The following is a 19,822-nucleotide window of genomic DNA, read 5'->3' on the forward strand; positions in this document are numbered from 1 at the left end:
GATCTTACTAATTAAGGTTTTATAAAGTGGTATTAACACATCATGTGATCTTGAATCTATCTCTCTGTTTATGCAGCTAGAACTGTGTTGGCTTTTTTGACTGCTGCAGCACACTGCTGGCTCATATTTAAGTGATTGTCCACTAGGACCCCAAAATCCCTCTCACAGTTGCTACTATTGAATCAGATTTCACCTAATCTCTACCTATTTACATTTGTAAAACTTTATTTTTTTCTGCATTGAATTACATTTTCTATATTTTGTTAGATAGGGACCTGTGTTCAAGTCTATCGAGATCCATCTGGATCTTGAGGGTATCTTCTGGGATGATGGTATTCCTGCCAGTTTAGTGTCATTTGCAAATTTGATGAGTTCCCTTTCTATTACGTCATCTAAATCATTTATGAAGATGTTGAAGAGTACTAGACCTAAAATGGAACTTGCAGTACTTCACTGCTTTTTTCTCTCCATGTAGTTTCTAAGGATTACAGATTGAGTGTGGTTCATCAGCCTGTTACAAATCCAACTGACGATGATGTCTATCCCACATTTTTTTAGCTTATCAGAAAGTATGTTGTGGTCTACTTTGTCAAATGCCTTACTGAAATCAAAGTACACTGTCCACTGCATTTCATTGGTCCACTAATTTGTGAAAGAATGAAATAAGATTTGTTTGGCATGATCTGTTTTTTACAAACAGATCTCCTGGCTTCTGGTGTTAACTTTGCTTGCTTCTAGGTGTTCACAGATCTGTTGCTTGATTATCTTTTCCAAGATCTTCCCAGGAATTGATGTCAGACTGATTTGTCTGTAGTTTCCCAGATCTGGTTCCCCACCCCTTTTTTTTTGAAAATGGGAACCATATTTTTCTAGTCCTCAGTAAAGATATGGTACAACAGTTGCGAGATCACATCTGCCAGCTTCTTCAGAACTCTGGAATGTAATCTGTCAGATCCTAGTGATTTGAATTGTCTAGAGCAGTGCCATTTATCTTATTTGCCAATGACAGTGTAAAGCTTTTAGTGTCCTTGATTCTAACTTAACAAAATCAAAATGAATAACCAAATCTGACTTAAGGTTCAAAAACAATACCTGCATCTATCTAATGATAATTTACAAAGAAGAAAGAATGATTGTCAAGTCTGCAGAAAAATATTACAACTAGTACAACAATACTTTCACAATCAAATTTGGTCCATTATCAGAAAGATAAAGAACTAATAGTGAGATGCTCTGACATATTGAATTAGTGACCATACAATATACTCCTGTATGTGTTTTCTTGGGATAGATTAGCGTGGACCCAATCAGAGGTGGGTTCCTACCAGTTTGCACCTATTCGATGGAACCGGTTCGTCAAATCTACCGAACCGGTTAGAAGAGGTTCCACCAGTGGACCTGGAAAGCAGGCCAAACCTACAGAAGAGGTTCCAAATTTTTTTGAAACCCACCACTGATCCTTGGATATGATTATTCTACACTATCATGCTCATATTTATAAAACTCAGTGCCTCTGTGAAAGGTAAGGATGACTACTGCATTTGTGGTGCAATGAGAACATTGTGTGTGTTGAAGTTGTTTTAACGCAAACCAAAGATGCCTTTTAAAAAACAAGTTTACATCATATTCTTATGCATGCCAGTGCTGTGTGTGAGGTAATTTAAGGTGGTTCTGACAAGTGTCGTCGGCATCTTCATTTCCGGTCACATGGGCAGCAAGTCACTCCCATCTGGTCACATGGGCAGCAAGCCACTCCCACAAAGGAGGCCACACCCACAGAGTAGGTTCGAACAATTTTTGAAACCCACCACTGGATCCAATACACCACTCATTTATATGAAGGATAGATATAGAAGTTAGATGTAACTCCTTTTACTAGTGCAAAATAACTTGCACTAAAGCTTTAGTCTTTAGTAAGTATGGATTAGATTGGCACTTGATTAACTGAGCCATATGTGCTAGATTGAAAAACATTCATATCCACAGAATACAATTTACCAAATAAAATAAATTATGAGACCTTATGAAACTCAGTTGAATACAGTGTCAATGCAACAGACTCAACACCAGTCCCCTACTCGAATTGGTGTGCTTGTTGAGACCTTTTAAATTGTTTTGTATTGTTGTCTGTTTCTGTTGCCTTCCCTTTTGTATTGCCCCCCCCCCCCCCGGTTTTGTTAGCCGCCCTGAGTCCCTCGGGAATAGGGCGGCATACAAGTTGAATAAAACCTAAACCTAAACCCCAAGATTTATAATGGTCCCCATCCTGGTAAAGTCTTAGACTTTAAGATTTGGCTTAATCCCAAAATCCTCTGTTAGGATCATTAAAGGACACCTTGTATGGTGTTCTGGTTTTTCAAAATGCTGGGATGTTTTGGCAGATATTCATTTTAAAAACAGAAAGTAGCAATTGTTGGATGAGTTCCAGCCTTTTCAGTTCAAATCAATCTATCTGTGGGTTTAATTAACATTGTTGTTTTCTGTTGCTATTTATTTCTGAAATGGTTTTGTTTATTTTGCCCATTTTGCCTTAAACCATTATAGATTGTGCAGCGCAAAAGAAAAACACAAAGGAGACAAAACTATATGCCCCCTCCCACATAAAAGTGTAGTATCTATTTCACTCCTACTAAATAAATGGGAAAATTGGACAAAATACTTCACACCAGTTTTTGTTTGTTAGTTTTTCATCCCAGGTACTCTGAGCAAGACTTGCAAAGTTAACTTTATTTATTAATGTATTAAATGTATATGGCACTCATCTCACTATTGAAGTGACTCTGGGCGCTTGAGACAAATGAAAGAACAGAACAACCCTTGACTGATTTAACATGGGATATTACTTTTTTTTTTTTAAAGTCATGATCTAGCATGGAGACATAAGGGGTGCCAAGAAAAAGAACTCATCAGTTTGACTTCAGTGTTTAGTGACTGACGAAGTATTCAATATTGAACTATTTGAGCAGAAGCCCAAAGGGAACATTGGTTGTTCTTTTTAAAATTATCACCTTTTCTATTTTTTTAAAAAACCATGCATTTTTTGATGTCTACGGAAAATATGCTCCGACTTTTTAAATGAGTAAATGACATTCTCATCTTTCAGAGAATCAAGCATTCTAGACTAATACTGCTTCACAAGTTTTATTTGTGATGCAGGAAAAAAAAATATCCCAGCCTCTGCATAGATTTTTCTAACAGCCTATGAATTCTTTGTCCTACCAGCTGCACTAAATTTACTGAGGAAACTCAAAATGTAAAAGGCTGCAGAAAAAGCTATTATGAAATAAACATCCATTGATGAAAGCTCTGGGAAGACTTTGTCAACACTGAGTTTTTCACACAGATTTTTGTGGTTGTATGTGTGTCTTTATGTACGTGTGTGTGTATACACATATACACCACTCCTGAGAAAAAGCAAGATGTTCATAGACAATAATTCAATATTTATAAATTAAATATTAAAAGTAGGGATGGAAACATTTAGTAAATGAAGTCAACATTCAGTCAGTTGACTGAAAAGTCATACCTATTTAAATAAGCAATGCATTATTTTATTTTATTTTATTTTAACACCTCTTTTTCTTTCAAAAAAGGTAACTGCTAAAAGCAGAATGCCATCTTAGAAAAGGTGCACCTTGAATTGTCTAACCTAAAATGTTATTCTTCTAAACACATAGAACTTTAAAGCTGGCTTAAGATGCTTTGCTGTCTGAAGGAAAGGACAAACCATGGCTAAGTGCTTTGTAATAACTCATAACAACTGTGTCATAATTTGGCAAATTCATTGCACATAGTATAGTTTATTAATCTATTAATATGCTTTATTTGGTTTTGTTTTAGTAGATTGTATGAAATTTAATAAATTATGGCATGATGGATTTTTTAATTCAACTAGTGTAGTTAATTCCATAATTTAAGCAAACTATAGCTTAAGTTGTGTGGAGTTGGAGAGAGGGAGAGAAGGAGGGAGGGAGGGGGAGAGAGAGGGGAGGGAGAGAGGGAGGGAGGGAGAGGGAGGGAGAGGGAGGGAGGGAGGGAGGGAGGGAGGGAGGGAGGGAGAGAGAGAGAGAGAGAGAGAGAGAGAGAGAGAGAGAGAGAGACTATAACGTTATGTTAAGTCATATCATCACATCCTCAAGTATATTGAGCTACTGCATCGTTCACAGACCATAGCTATAATCTCTGCATCCTTCCAGTTAAGGTTGATGTTTATCATATCTTCCTGAATGTTTGGTACCAGGCTTTCTTTGGCCTTCTTCTTTTTCTCCAACCATTTGGTGGTATCCAATTAATTAGTCATTCAATTTCTCACTCCTGCGGGACACATTCTTCTTTCTGTTGCAATCTTAGACAGTTTTCAGGAATTACTTCTTTGCAGAATTTTCCCATTTATGACATGGTCTTGATATGAAATATAAAGAATCCTTCTGAGACAACATTGTTGGAACATTTGATCTTATGAATAATTTCTTGTAGATTTCCATGTCTCACTGGGGTAGATGGCAGTCATTACGATAATGGCATTAAATTACTAATGGTATTAAGTTATTAAATTACTCAGGCATAAATGGACAGATTTATAGTTTTTAGTGTGGAGCAGAATGATGAATTACCACTTGAAATAGTGTTATGTAGAGCAAAAATTTACATTTCCTCCTTACCGTTTATTAGTTTAATGAAAGAAATTTTGCTTTAAAAATAGTTTAGTGGGTGGAATATGATAATCTTGCACTCATATAGTTACAACATATATAGACTGATCTGTCATTCTTTCACCATAGAATTATCTGCAACCTTTGTGGCTTCTCAAATTTCACCAATTCTAAGGAGTTTTTCATTGTTTTGAACTTTTTCAATAATGGTGCTACTGTCATTCCCAAAAGAAAACTCCTGCCACTGAGAAATAGTCAGAAAATTTGTCTATTCCTAAAATACAGTATTTTATGTAGCTTTTTTGCCAACAATTTGTAGATTCTTTTTAATGTGTTAAGCTCTATTTCTTTTACAGCTGGCAAGTATGTTGCATATAAGAGTAATCCCTAATTATGCATTTCCTTATTAGGGGAAAATTGATTGTATCTAGAATCTCCCATTCTTTATTATAAATTTGACATTTAAGGAGAAAACCCAGAGTTTCAGACACTATAATTTCATCTATTTCGGATAGGAGTAGTGAAATCTAATGTCACTTTGTCCAATTCTTTCATAAAAGGCACCATAATTATTCATTTTCCCCATTCAGGATTATATGAGGATATACCAATATAATAGTTGGAGATTTAATTAAAATAACTACTGTAATAATATCACAGTACTAAATGAAGACGTATTTGGTTATTTCAGAGACAGATATATATCTATATCTGGATCTGCAAGTATTGCTGATGGATTCTTCACCTTAAACTTAATAATTTTTTATTCAAAGTTCTGTTTTGAGGGAAAGAGTACCCCCATTACTACTGAAACAAGTAAATTAAAATGGGAAACCTTGACATCAATCACTGAAGTGGTGTGAGGCTAGTCTCTGAAAATGGCATTGGAGAAATGTCTAAAAACACTTTCATTCTAAATATTTAGAATACACATACTTTAAAGTAAACCTGCCAATTTGTAAAAGTACTAAAGAAGACAAGTTATGTGAAAGAAACTGAAAGAAGTAAACAACAAACCTTGGAGGTAAGAGTGAACTAAAATGTATACAGATATCTCCACACTGCCACAAAATTAAAGATTTTGTTAGATTAACAATAAGTAAAAAATGAATAGAGCACAACCACAAATATTTTCAATAAGCATTGGATGAATGTTTCCTTGACTTTTCTGAATACAATGTTTCAGTAGCTTCAGAGGTGATATTCTGCCAGTTTCCCCCAGTTCAGACAAACCGGTAGCGGCTGTGACAGGAGGCTCCGCTCACCTGCCCAGATGTCATCATGGACGCTCTGTGCATGCGCAGAAGGTTCTGCACATGCACAGAAGTGCTATATGCATTCACAGAAGTGCCACACGCATGCTCCTGATTCTGAACCAGTAGCAAAAGAAAGAGAAAATGATTACTGAGTAGCTTGATTTATCTAACACAGAGATTCACAATATAATTTATTTAGATTATTGTATGAATCATGTTTGCATGGTTGTTGCTGTTCTTGGGATTTATATCATTTTTTTTCTCTAGCAGCTCGAGGTAATTTACATGGGAATGATCCTTTCATTTATTTTCACAGCCCTGCGAAGTGGGCTGCATTGAGATTGAATGTCTGGCTCAAAAACATGTACTGAGTTTCTACAGCAAAGGCTGATCTTGGATTTGGGCCTCCCCAGTCCTAGTCTATACACCATCCTAGATTGAATGCCTTATGCTAACATAAAGGTAAAGGTTCCCTTCGCACATATGTGCTAGTCATTCCTGACTCTAAGGGGCGGTGCTCATCTCCGTTTCAAAGCCGAGGAACCAGGGCTGTCCGATGACATCTCCATGGTCATGTGGCTGGCATGACTAAACACCGAAAGTGGACTGAACACTGTTACATTCCCACCAAAGGTGGTCCCTATTTTTCTACTTGCATTTTTTATGTGCTTTCGAACTGCTAGGTTGGCAGAAGCTGGGACAAGTAATGGGAGTTCACCCCGTTATGCGACATTAGGGATTTGAACTGCCAAACTGCCGACCTTTCTGATCAACAAGCTCAGCGTCTTAGCTACTGAGCCACCGTGTCCCTTATGCTAAGATATGATTGCTTATTTTTTATTTTTTTTAATAAACAAAACACAGTGACTAGAATCACACTGAATCTAAAACAGATATACTATCTGACACAGTGTTTGGTATAAAACGGGTATCTTCCATTCACATATTGTGCTAAACAATAATTTGATTTGTTTGATTTAGGCATAGTCACTGACTCTTGCACTTCAAAACATAGTTAAGCCTCAGGAGAGCAAAAAACCACCAACACGGGAAGGCTCCTGAAGGCTCCGGAGAGCAAAAAATGGCCCTATGGGCAATCCGGAAGTGACTTCTTTCCATGGCTCTTTGCATCACTCCTAGCTTTTGTATCGGTTGTGAGGTTAGTGTCCATATTTCACCAGCATATGTTAGAGCAGGTAGCACACACGGACTGAAAACTTTTCAATTCAGGCACAGGGAGATTGTTCTTGAACATTATGCTTAGCTTGCCAAATGTCTGCCAACCACATTTAACATTCCATTCAATTTTCTTTATTGTATCATCTTCCATTGAGATCCATTGGCCAAGGTGGTCTACTACACCTAGTTCTTCTCCAAATATTTTTTTAAAAAAATTCTTGAATTTATCCAGTATTCACTTTAATTTTTTTGAGGCATGGCTTGTTGATAGTTTATCAAAATATCCACCTATATACTATAGAATTGTCACTATTTTTTAATTTATGTTAAACATTTCTTAGTCTTTATCTGAGTGCTTAATTGGAGCTAATAATTCTTATCTAGTGCAATCTCTTTCAATTAGCCCTAACTGTTACCTATGATAAGAGAATGTGGGGTGAGATTTATATATCAACAGAAGAGTATAAATGAACATTGCAAAGATGATTATCCTGTGATGGACTATTTTGATTTAACTTACCAAATTATAACTATGGAGATGCTGAATCATTCAGCCATAAAGGTTTCTTAAATTCCTTAGTCTACTAATCAAACAGTGTAATTGTGTGGCTATTGCTCCTTGTAGAAAGTGTGCGCTAAAAAGAGCAATAAATACATAGTTTCTGTTGAAAACTCATAGGTCTGTGGCCTATTGAATATACAGAAGAACAATGTATATTATGGATAGTTTAGTTAGTCACATAAGCACTTGGGTCCTCATTTTCTGCTAATCATTGCAATTTGTCATGTTGAAATATAGAAGATAATCAATGTAAATGAGCTAATCAGAACAGTTTTAAAAAGATAATTATGTTTGCTTTATTTTCAACTACAGTGAGTCCTCTCACTGTTGCATCATCGCAACACTTTCTGATTTAGGCTGTTCATTTAGTCCAAAAGAAGAAACATTTGCCTCTATTTTCCTAGTTTCCAAGAGACTTCTTTGGAAATCAAAAGAGATCAGCCTCACAAAGTGCCAAAAGACTCAAGGCCAATTAAACTATTTTTTTCCGCCTCTGAACTCCTTGCTTGAATGATTTTCACTAGTTCTTAAAAATGAGGTTTTCTAAATGTTTGAATTCTCTACAACTTGTCACAAAGAAAAGGAGATGATATTTACAGAGGAATTGAGGGGAGTGCCTGAACACACTGTATTAAACTGTAATATAGTTAACATAAGGGCACGATATAGATAATATATGTGTATTAGATGGTAGCAGTGAGATTTACTGCAAACCAGAATTAGTAGCCCTAATACAATATATCTATGCTACCATATGCCCAATGCATAGCCATTGCTGTTTCTTCATGAAAGTTCCTTATATATGTATAGACTGCAGGCATTGAAAGAGGTCTATTTATATTTAGTTTATTTTTTTAATGCTGGATATCACTGACTAAGTTTATATATGCTGCTAAATCACAATTTACTGAAGTTCAGCAAGTGATTAGATTCACACACAGCTGGTTGGGTTCACACAAATGTTAAGCAAAAATGAACAAACCAGAATATAGCTGATTATGATATATGAACCTAATCATTGTCTATTTAATTCTAACATAATGCCCTCTATAAAACTGCACATTTCTAAGTCTGGTGACCCTGTTCAAAGAAATTAAATCTATTTAAGAAACAGTACATCTTTCTTTTTTTGGTTAATGCATATAAATGTAGGTAAATAGAAAATAACTAATGTTTGATCAGTGGTGATTTAAATAGGCAATATTTAATTCTGTTCAATTTCATTTTGTGGAAGTGAGCTCTCCTAATCAACTTTACCCATGAGCTGAAAATTTTGCATAAACATTTGATTATAAATGCTCATGTCCCTCTCTCTACTTTGGGGAATTGCTAAGATAAATAGATTAAAAACAATATTATTGGATTAAACTGATATTAGTTGCAAAACATTACACTATGAATGATAAAATGACAAATTATACTTGTAAACTCGCAGCAGAAGGAAATATTACTTCTATGATAATAGAGGTAAACAGTTTAAATAGCTATTCAGTACATAATTGTGGATGAACTAACCTTAAAATTTGCTTACAGTAATTTTGAAGCTTTGTCTATGTAACAATGAAAATATTATAATTTGATGCAAACTGTTCATTATCTTAATGTCTGTTTGTTAGTCAGAGGTTCAAATGTATATCCTAGGAAGCCTTGCTCAATGGCACTTAATGAAGAATTATTCAAGATTGAACTGATGACCTAAGTAGCTATACTTATTAAATCACAAGGATAATGCTTAAAATTTAATTAATGGGAAACACATTTTTGGATATTTGCTACTATCTTTTTCTTATATATATGTTATAATATTCATTAACTATTTTGTGTTAGAAAAAAGCAACATTAGTAGAACTCTTGTTCCTCAATTTATCTTCCACAAATCTCCAGGTGTTTATATTTCTATAAGTGTTTCAATTAGGTAGAAAAATTAAAGTCTCTAAATAATGCTTATTTTCTGATCCTTGTACTTCTGTTGACTATCATGCCTTCTCCCAGTTTTACTCTGGCAGGTCTCTCTCCAAATTGATGTCAAATAGTACTTGAAATCATTATTCAAATCCATTAGCACCACCTAGTGTTTGACCTATAATATCATGCATGTGGTTTGGTAAGATTTAACCAACCCTCTTACCAATTATTTAGCAAGCAAGATCATACTATGAACTCTTTTATTACGTTATTCATGATATGAGCATAGCAATAATACTGCTACAAATGTATATGTTGAATATATATCAATATATGCTATATTGAAGTGATACTATGATTGATTCCTCTTAAAACATTTTCATAAAAGTTATGCTGAGTTAGAACAAAGTCCCCAAATGAACATCCTTGCTACTAAGCACTGACCTGTTAATGTTAGATATTAAGCACCTTTAACTTCTCATCGTTCCCATCACCCATCTCCTCCCACTTATGACTGCAGGACTGTAACTTCGTTGCTTGTATCCTTACGATTGATATTGATATTGTTTCCTGATTACTTATTTGTACCCTATGATTATCATTAAGTGTTGTACCTTATGATTCTTGATTAATGTATCTTGTCTTTTTATATACACAGAGATCATATGCATCAAAGACAAATTCCTTGTGTCTCCATTCACACTTGGCCAATAAAAATTTCAATTCAATTCAATTCAATTCAATTCAATTCAATTCTATCCTGCCCTGCCCTGCCCTGCCCTGCCCTGCCCTGCCCTGCCCTGCCCTGCCCTGCCCTGCCCTGCCCTGCCCTATTCTATTCTATTCTATTCTATTCTAAGGTGCTGGTCTATAAACCAGCAGACTGTGCATTCTATTCTATTCTATTCTATTCTATTCTAAGGTGCTGGTCTATAGTCTAGCAGACTGTGCATTCTAATTCTGCCATAAGCATGAAAGCCAGTTAGGTGACTTTGGATCAGTCACACACATCTCAAGGGTTGCTGTGAGGAAAAGAGGAGGAGGAGGAGGAGGAGGAGGAGGAGGAGGAGGAGGAGGAGGAGGAGGAGGAGGAGGAAAGAATATTATGTATATTCTCCATGTTGAGTTACTTATAAAATAATAATGGTGGGATAAAAGTGACAAATCACCAATCAATCATTTGCAAAAGACAGCTTTACATTGCAGCCTACATCCTGCAATGATAGCTTTAACAGCATTAAATATCAACATCTTCTAGATTCTTGAGAAGTATTCAAGGGTGGATGAGAATTCTCAATCCAATCAAAACAGATGTCTGGCTGTGAAACTAATCAAAATAAAAAGTACATTCAAAGTGATTTCTGCTGCATATCTTGTTACAATCAATACCAGTACACTATTTCAGACAATTGGCAAGTTAGGCATTTTGCATAATGTACAAGTTTTGCATATTACTTCTAAATATTTGTGGTGGCAGTCAAAGTGTACCCTTTGCTTTTATGCAAGAATGCAATGGTTTATGCGAGAGCCAGGGTGGCGTAGTGGTTAGAATGCAATGTTGCAGACTAACTTTGGTGACTGCCAGCAGTTTGATCCTGACCAACTCAATGTTGACTCAGCCTACCATCCTTCCAAGGTCACTAAAATGAGGACTCAGATTGTTGGAGGAAATATGCTGATGCTGTAAACTGTTTAGAGAAGGTTAATCAAAAATACTATCTGAAGTTTCTACAATTTTAATATTTTTGTATGTTTGTTGTTTATTTAATAAGAAATGTTATTAACAGGACTGAGCACAATTTGTAATAGATCACAATTTTCTGAATTCAGATTGAAAATTAAAAGTATTATTCTTTGAATATGATTTAATATAATGTATGTACAATGGTGACATATAACAATTTTATGAAAGGAGAAGGGGAAGATCCAATTCTTCTTGATTTGACAGTATCAGCAAAATGCATGGATAAACCACAAGGTGGTAGCAAACTGCTACATGTTGCTTTTTATTTTATTTTTAAAGGAAAGGTACTTGAATTTAATGGCCTTTAAAGCATGTTTAATGATTTACATATCAAAGTTTTTATTTGGAATTTTGTTGGAATTCTTCCTCCCATCAACATGCTTTATGTGCAGAGAGATCAAGTCACTATTTGTTTTTATTCAACAAAAATTGCAAAAACTATATTGAGGCAGGAGGATTTTTAAACTTGTAGGGTAAAAGGCAGTACTTGCTACAGCTACTTTGAAAGACCTCAACAAACAGTACTGCCTCTATCTTACACAGAAGCACACTGCTTACTGTTTTTACTTCTAAGCAGTTAGAATTGCATTAATTTTATATACATTAGAACCAGTGGTGGGATTCAGCCTGTTTGCACCACTTTGGGAGAACCGGTTGTTAAATTTCTGAGCAGTTTGGTGGACTGGTTGTTGGAAGAAGTCATTAGGGCAGAGAACCAGTTGTTAAATTATTTGAATCCCACCACTGATTAGAACCTTATACAGTCAGTATAACTTGTGGGGGGGAAAAATCACCTTAGTGATTTTGATAGGAAAAGACATTCTGAAAATACTGTAATAAACATAAGAAGTTGATAAGAAGTGTAGGTAACTGAGACGGGAAGATAGTACTACATAGAAAGCCCGTAACTGTAAAACTGTTGCAAAAAACCTAAAACTCACAATTGGTTGCGGTTGATGAACAATGTTATGAATAAAAATGATGTTGTTAGATATATTCAAAATAACTTGAAAAGAACCTCTACACCAGATTTATTTATTTAGCATATGGTATATTATACATGGTGTTGTGGCCCGGCAGGAGCCATTGGCCACCAGGTGGCGGCAGAGCATTGGATCAGAGGGAGTGTTCAGGAAACACTTGGGAGTTGTTGCAGGATGCACCCCGTCGAAGGGTTACTCGATGGAAGGAACAACTGATTACTTACAGGAGATGATTGCAAGCAGCTGTTGCTCATTGGGATCCTCTCCTGAGTATAAAAAGACTGCTGGTGCCACACCCTGGTTGCAGAAGTCAATGTTCCGTTCCCGTTCTAGTGATTGTTCTTGTTCACGTTCACAAACCGAAAGAAGCTAACTTGGATAAGTGGTTTGAGATAAGAGAAGCCGGGTTTGCATTTTGGTGTGAGTTATATGACTTTCTGCCAGAGCTAATTATCTTTGTTTATTTGGGCTTGCAGCCAACAAGAGCTTGGACTGATTAAAAGAAACCTTTTTAGTTACTTGGCTTTTGGCTTTCATTCCTGGACGGAGAAGGGGGCAGCGGTGGGTTTCAAAAATTTTTGGAACCTCTTCTGTAGGTGTGACCTGCTTTCCGGGTCCACTGGTGGAACCTCTTCTAACCGGTTCAGTAGATTTGACGAACTGGTTCTACCGAATAGGTGCGAACGGGTAGGAACCCACCTCTGGAAGGGGGGGTCAGAACACATGGACTAGCAACATATATTAATATTTCACTTAGATTAGTAAAACATAATAAAATACAAATGTGAAGGGATGTGAAACTAATTCAACTCCTCATTAGTTTCACACTAGATAGTGTGACAGTGTGAACAAAACTGCTGGCAGCCAGACTAGTCTGTGGTTTCTTGGCTCTCAAAATAAATGGCAACGAAAATGAAAACTACACCAGGTGCTCAATAATGTTAGAAAAATGCAAAGAATAACAAAGAAAAGATATGCCTTTTCTAAGAAAATATGTATGTTCTATCAGGAAACTATGAAAACTAGTATGAAGCAGCTGACATTAAACATGGTCAGAGAATATCCATTTACTTTCATTGTGTTGAAACTCTAGGCCCATGTGAATTTCATCTGTAGACATTGGAAAAAGTAGCCTCTGGTCTGGTCTGGTCTTCTTTTCTGGAAATCCCAGAGAAAAAGATGAAGTCCCAGACCACAGGAAGACAAATGTCACTATTTTCAATCCGAGGCACTGTAAACCACTTAGTTTACAGCTAATATGCAGGCAGGTACCAGAGCCAATCATAAACAGATCAGTTCATAACTGCCTATAAAACAATATATTATATACTACATCTCATGAATAAGTTTGCTAGGCAAACCTTGCTTTTTGTTTGGTAATTTCTTTAATTTGTTGAGGAAATGCTGTCAATATATTAGATCCCATCTCTGCAAAACATTTGAAAAATGTCCCACAACATTAAGTTGGTTAAGCGTGAACTAGATTACATGATTATTTTTACACAGCCAACCCCCAAATCCTAGTCATTAGTGATATTCATCAAACTGAAATAAGGACCCATACAATCTAGTGTGCCACAAGATTTGGGTTTCCATAACATGAAATTTAACAGGGAGAAATGCAAATTTTGTTTTATTTAGGAAACAACTCAAATGAACAATTCAAATAAGATATACCTGGCTTAGTAATTGGCAAGAGGTGAGATCAAAGAGGGAGGGAATAATTAAATCACTCTTTTGCCAATGTGGCATAAGCTCCACTCCTTTTATACACACGACATCATACATATGCATGAAAAGGGCAAAGCTTGCACTGAAGCAATACCACATAGCTTTTGTTATTAGAAAGTGCTGAATCCCACAGATCTCACTGCAAACAATAGTGATTGATTGCAAACTAATATGAGTCAGCAGTGAAATTTGGCTCCTAAAGAGGCAATTGCAGCTTTAAGCTCTATCAACAAAAGTATTGTCTCCAAATTTAGAGGAAGTAACAGTACACCCCTTCATTTTGTAAAACCCACTTCAAGGAATCTATTCACTTCCTGACACTGCAGTTTTAAAAAGTTTTGGAGAAAATTAGACAAATTCCGAGAAAGCATAAAAACAAAATTGCTAATGTTTATATTCAAAACTAGTGAAGGAAGCATGGCAGGCAAACTTGACATAAAAGGTTAATTAGAATATAAAGGATGAGAACATAAATCTGATGAATAAATGAATGGGGAATGCTCATCTTGACATAAGCATTCTTAACCTGAAAGGATATAACACAGATATGCTTTCTCTGTTCTCTGTCATTTCAGAATAAACACATAATAATGGATTTACATTACAGGGAGAATAATTCTATTTGAATATAAGAAACCAGAAACTTTCTAACTGAAGTTTGACAGCAGAAGTGCAGGGCTTCCTTCATGGAATACATTTAGAGGGTAGAGAACTGCCAAATGGGGAATGTATACAAGAAATTTTGTATCTGCTTCCTGGATTGCAACATTGGGTTTCTGTTTTTAATTTTTATTTTTGTTGTGCTCCACTCAGAGCTGACTGCTGTGGTGCGATATACAAATGTAGTAAGTAAATAAATACGATTTGTGCACTTTCCAACTGTTATTACAGCCCCTAAGATTTGCGAGCTTTTAAATTCTCCAGAATTCTTAAATCCAGAGGTAGAAATGAAGAAAACAAGTCGGATCAGTCTTTATGGTTTGCGACTGAAAAGGCGGTTTGGGGACTGAGTGAAACCGAAAACAGCGATTTGAGATATGCAGGCCCCGGCACTGCCCAGCATTTCATTGCCGAATTCTAAAGACGGTTTCACTCTTAATTGCCGTCAATTTTGACGAGAGCCTCATCAGCCTCAGGTGGCGTTTTCCTATGATTACATCTTACGCCAAGAAGCAACGGTTCAGAGCGGCTCTGAACACAGCATGGAAAACGAGTGTCCCACGAATGAAGGTCATGACCATTTCTTAATGATAATTAAGGCACGGGTAGTTTTCCTGCCATGCTGCGAAGAACATTTAGGGAGAGACTGAGTGAACACAGAAAGAGACGCGTCGAACAGAAAGCGGTGGACTGCAGAGAGTTATCTGTTGCCAGGCCCCGTTTCTAGGCAACCACAGCGGCGGGACCAAGATCCGTGACGCTCTACTTGCAGGGAGGAACCTCTATGGTTGCGAAAAGTAGCCGTTCTGCCTTCCTCTCCGTGGTTGGTGGGGCGTTTGGCTGGCAACCCGGGGCTTAGGAGGGGGCGATGGAACGGGAAGGAACGTTTGGTCCAGCAACGCGTGAGTACCGAGCAGGCAAGGGAGGAGGAGGAGGAATGCTTGGTTTCGGGTGCTTAACACTTAACTCGGTTTCCTCTCGGACCCGTGTGGACTCAAGAAATATCGTGTTGTAATATGGTGTTAAGAATGTTACTCGGGAGACGAATCCTCAGTTAGAACAGAATAGACTACTTTATTTGGCCAAGTGTAATTAGACACACAAGGAATTTGTCTTCGGTGCAGAAGCTCTCACTGTACATGCAAAACAACAGAATCATCATCATTATCATACCAATAAGAGGGGTAGTAAATAAGATAAGGATAAATGGCAATACTACAGTCATGCTACATGGATAAATTTACATAGTAGACATTAGATAAAGTGAATTGACTCCAGCTGCAGCACCTAATCCCCCCCCCCCCCAGTAAACCTGATTCAATGAAAAGACACGTCGGAATAGTCGTGCATGAGGTCGTATGTCAAGGCTATATCCCTCAGGCTTCTCTTTGTGGGAAGGCTACTGAATTCCTGATATGAGCGCACACTGAAATCGGTTTCAGGCACCTTGATTTAGAAGCGAATTCGCTGAGAGAGAGGTGGGATTTGAGCGCAGAACTAGTTGTTTTCAGATAAGATGTATGAGCAGTGCCAGGCAAAACCGATAAAATGAAAATGGAAATACCTTCCCCCCACTTCCACTACATTTCAGCAACTCCTTCTGTGAGCTATTACCAGATAATTAAGTGCCAATTTTTAAATGTCCAATTTAAGAGGGGAATATGTAGTCAGATCTTTAGTGTTGTAATGGGCATCACCCTGGTTCCCAATAAAACAAAATGGGGGCGGCGGGGGGGGGGGGTAAGGGATTATCCTTTTAATATTGCACAAAACAAAATCTTCTTTCTCTCTTGTCATAAATAGATATTAATTGTAAGAAAAAAGTTTAAGTTTTTTGTAAAATAAAATGCATGTTTCTGGAGTTTTGCAGAAACTTGCAAAACTTTGAAATAGCTCAAAGAAAAAGATGAACTTTCTGTGATATGAGGCGTTTAGGGACTGAAGTGAGAGATACTTAAAAAAAAGAAAAGAAAATATCACCCCAGGTGACTTTGTTAAATGCTCGATTCTGTTTGGTTTTATTCTTGGGAGTCTGTATAAGAAAAGTGGTTTTATAAATACATTTGGAGAATACATGCACACACCACACAGACACACACTGGGGAAAATATGCATGAATCTCTTTGATTTCACCAGGCTGTTCATATATGATTACTGATAATATGCACTTCTATTTTGATACCTAGTTCAGGAAATGTTGAGCAATCACATCGGTTGCAACATTTATAGCTCAACATTTATATCCTGTTTGACTCTTTCCTTCAATATGACAAATTAACGAACGTGCTCTCTAAAATCATTATTTTAGTTTGCTGCTACTGTTAATAAGCCAGGATCGGTAAACAATACTTCTGATGCATAGTCCTAGAAGGAAAGGGAGCATCATACTAGGACTCTGGGAGTGTTGCTAGGAATTGTAGTTTGGTAACATTTGGAACAGTACAAATGGTTACATCTACACTTATAAAATCATTTTTGGTTTCTTTAGCTTCTGAAGAGCAACCAGGGTGTATGCTCATGTACAGTTAATGTGGCATGTGTTATTTGGTTTTTTAATAGTATTGAATTTGTTCTTTCTGCAATTAAATGTACCTAAACACAATCATATTAGAATCATAGGATCAAAGGAAAACTGTATTTAAATTTATAAGCCATGCTGAATATTTTAAGGTAGAAAGCTATCTCTTTTTTAAAGTTGGTCTCTATTTCAGGTGAGAGCCTAGGAAATTTATGCAGTTTTCTTGACAACATTTTCAGAAGTGGTTTGTTAATACCTTCTTTCTAGGGCTGAGAGAAAATGGGCCAAAGTCACCCAACTAATGTGGATCAGGGTAGGACTAGAATTAATAGTCTTCTTGTTTCTAGCAGTAGCAATATAACTTAGACTTACATACTGCTTCACAGTGCTTTCCAGCCCTCTCTAAGCGGTTTACTGAGTCAGCATATTGCCCCCAACAATCTGGGTCTTCATTTTACCCACCTCAGAAGGATGGAAGGCTGAGTCAACCTTGAGCCTGGTGAGATTTGAACTGCCAAATTGCAAGCAGCCGGCAGTCAGCAGAAGGACCCTGCAGTACTGCATTCTAACCACTGCACCACTGTGGATCATATCTGGGTATTTTTACCCACTACACCAAACTGGCTCTCAATAGATTAGTTTTTTTAATATTTGCAAAATTTTATCGCCAGTAATGCTTCCCCTTTTTCAGTTGTTTTATTATTTCAGTAAAAAAAACATCTAGATAGGGGTTTATTAAATACAGTTCCGGTAGGATTAAACATAATCCCAATAATTGATATTTCATAAAGTTCATTGTAAAAAAAGATAAATTTAATAATTGTATTTATAGAGCTACTATTATAGAAATAACTGTTAAATAATAGCAAAGAGATGCAACCTCCAACTTTTTTCTGCCAATAAGTGATCGTCAAAAATTTTTACAATTGTCATTTGCAAGTCTTATCCTTTAAAAAGTAACAGCATTGCAATTTGCAGGATAGATAGAAAATTGTGTAAATTTATCTGTCCTGAAATTTAGAATGCTGTTATTTTTTTAAAATTCAGTATTCTGATTATTTCTTTTTCTAATTTTCTTTCCGAAATCCAAAAATTATGCTATACATTTTTTCTTCCTGTTTATTTTTATTATTGATGATAAATTACTGGTTAATACTAAATAACCTGGAAGATTATGGCTCTTTTAAAATGAAAAATAGATGAATCATAAACACTCAGAAATTTTCAGGTAAGTAATGACAATACCATTTTGGTTTTCACACTAATTAGAGAGAAAGACCATAGATTAAAACCAGCACTGACTTAAATCCAAATGTATATAATAACCATATATTTTAAATACTTATTTAAATTTTACTGAGCTGCTCTAGAGCTCTAGAATCAACAGCAAGAATCTGTTGTGGGAGGTTAAGTGAGTCATGGTTGGGTAACAAGTCGCACTTGCATTTTGATTAGCATTTCTGTCTTGTTGGGTTCATCTGCCACAGAGTAGTATAGAGCCCTTAAGTCTATATTAGAAACATGATCATAACAAGTAACAACTATATTGGAGCTTGCAAGTGGCCATATGAAATGAAGGGACTTTAGCTGGTAAATGATGGGACTTAATTCCTGAAACAGCTAAATTAGCAATATCAATAGCACTTAAATTTATATACAGCTTCATGATGCTTTTACAGCCCTCTCTAAGCAGTTTACAGAGTCAGCATATTGCCCCAACAATCTTGAGTCCTCATTTTACCTACCTTGGAAGGATGGAAGGCTGAGTCAACCTTGAGCCAGTGAGATTTGAACTGCCAAATTGCAGCTAGCAGTCAGCTGAAGTAGCCTGCAGTGCTGCAGTCTAACCACTCTGCCACCTCGACTAATTAGAGTATTGGTGATCGTGCTTAATTGCCAAGATACCTTACAAATTTTATTTTAATGTGTTTATGTAGCATATAAAATAGAAACATTCACGACAGAAATGTATGTTTCATCATCTTCACATTGTGTGCTGTGCTTCAACTAACACTATGGAGTAAAGGTGGCTTAATATGTTGAATGTAAAATGGTCCAGTGCAAACTCTTATTTCAAGCCAAATAAAAGTTTGGCTTTATTGCTACTCCAGTTATAGTCATCATCTTGTTTGAAATTGCAAGGCAAAATTCAATTGAGATGTTTGTGTAAAACGTTTTGCTTTTATTCTGTACGTTACATGCCAAGACAGCCAGTAGTTGTAGTTTGGTCTTAGGCATGGTTGACCAATGGGAGCCATTCTCTCTCAGAAGGAAGGAGAGTATGGCAAAGCGCTTAAGAAAAATCCTTGCCAAGAAAACTGCATGGGCTACTCCAGGCAGTTGCCAGAAGTCATATCTGACTTAAGGGGCAAATAATATCATATATCATATATCATATCATATATCATATCATATCATGCTATATTATCTGCAAATAACATTATGGGAGGTTATCATCTATACCCTATGGCACACATGCCACTGATGGCACACGGAACCATATCTGTGGGCACGTCAACTCAGCTCAGCTGGCCAGCTGATTTTGGGGCCTTCTGGGCCCACCAGAAATCAGAAAACAGGCTGTTTTCAGCCTCCGATGGTCTTCCGGGGGGAGGGAGGCCATTTTCACCCT

The 19,822-nt window shown here is 36.6% G+C and overlaps 1 protein-coding gene across 2 annotated transcripts in view; it reads left to right on the plus strand.

Annotated features, from left to right (window-relative positions):
- Positions 1–15,279: 15,279 nt before the first annotated feature.
- Positions 15,280–19,822, plus strand: part of B4GALT4 (beta-1,4-galactosyltransferase 4) — a 41,339-nt gene continuing 36,796 nt past the window's right edge. Inside the window, exon 1 of one of the 2 annotated variants that reach the window (XM_032219604.1) lies at positions 15,280–15,574. The gene's annotated coding sequence lies outside the window, so the exon portion shown is untranslated. The remainder of the gene's footprint in view (positions 15,575–19,822) is intronic. The other variant, XM_032219602.1, reaches the window with a different exon arrangement.

This window comes from Thamnophis elegans, chromosome 6 (genome assembly GCF_009769535.1).
Source record: "Thamnophis elegans isolate rThaEle1 chromosome 6, rThaEle1.pri, whole genome shotgun sequence".
In the NCBI taxonomy this organism is placed as follows: Eukaryota; Metazoa; Chordata; class Lepidosauria; order Squamata; family Colubridae; genus Thamnophis; species Thamnophis elegans.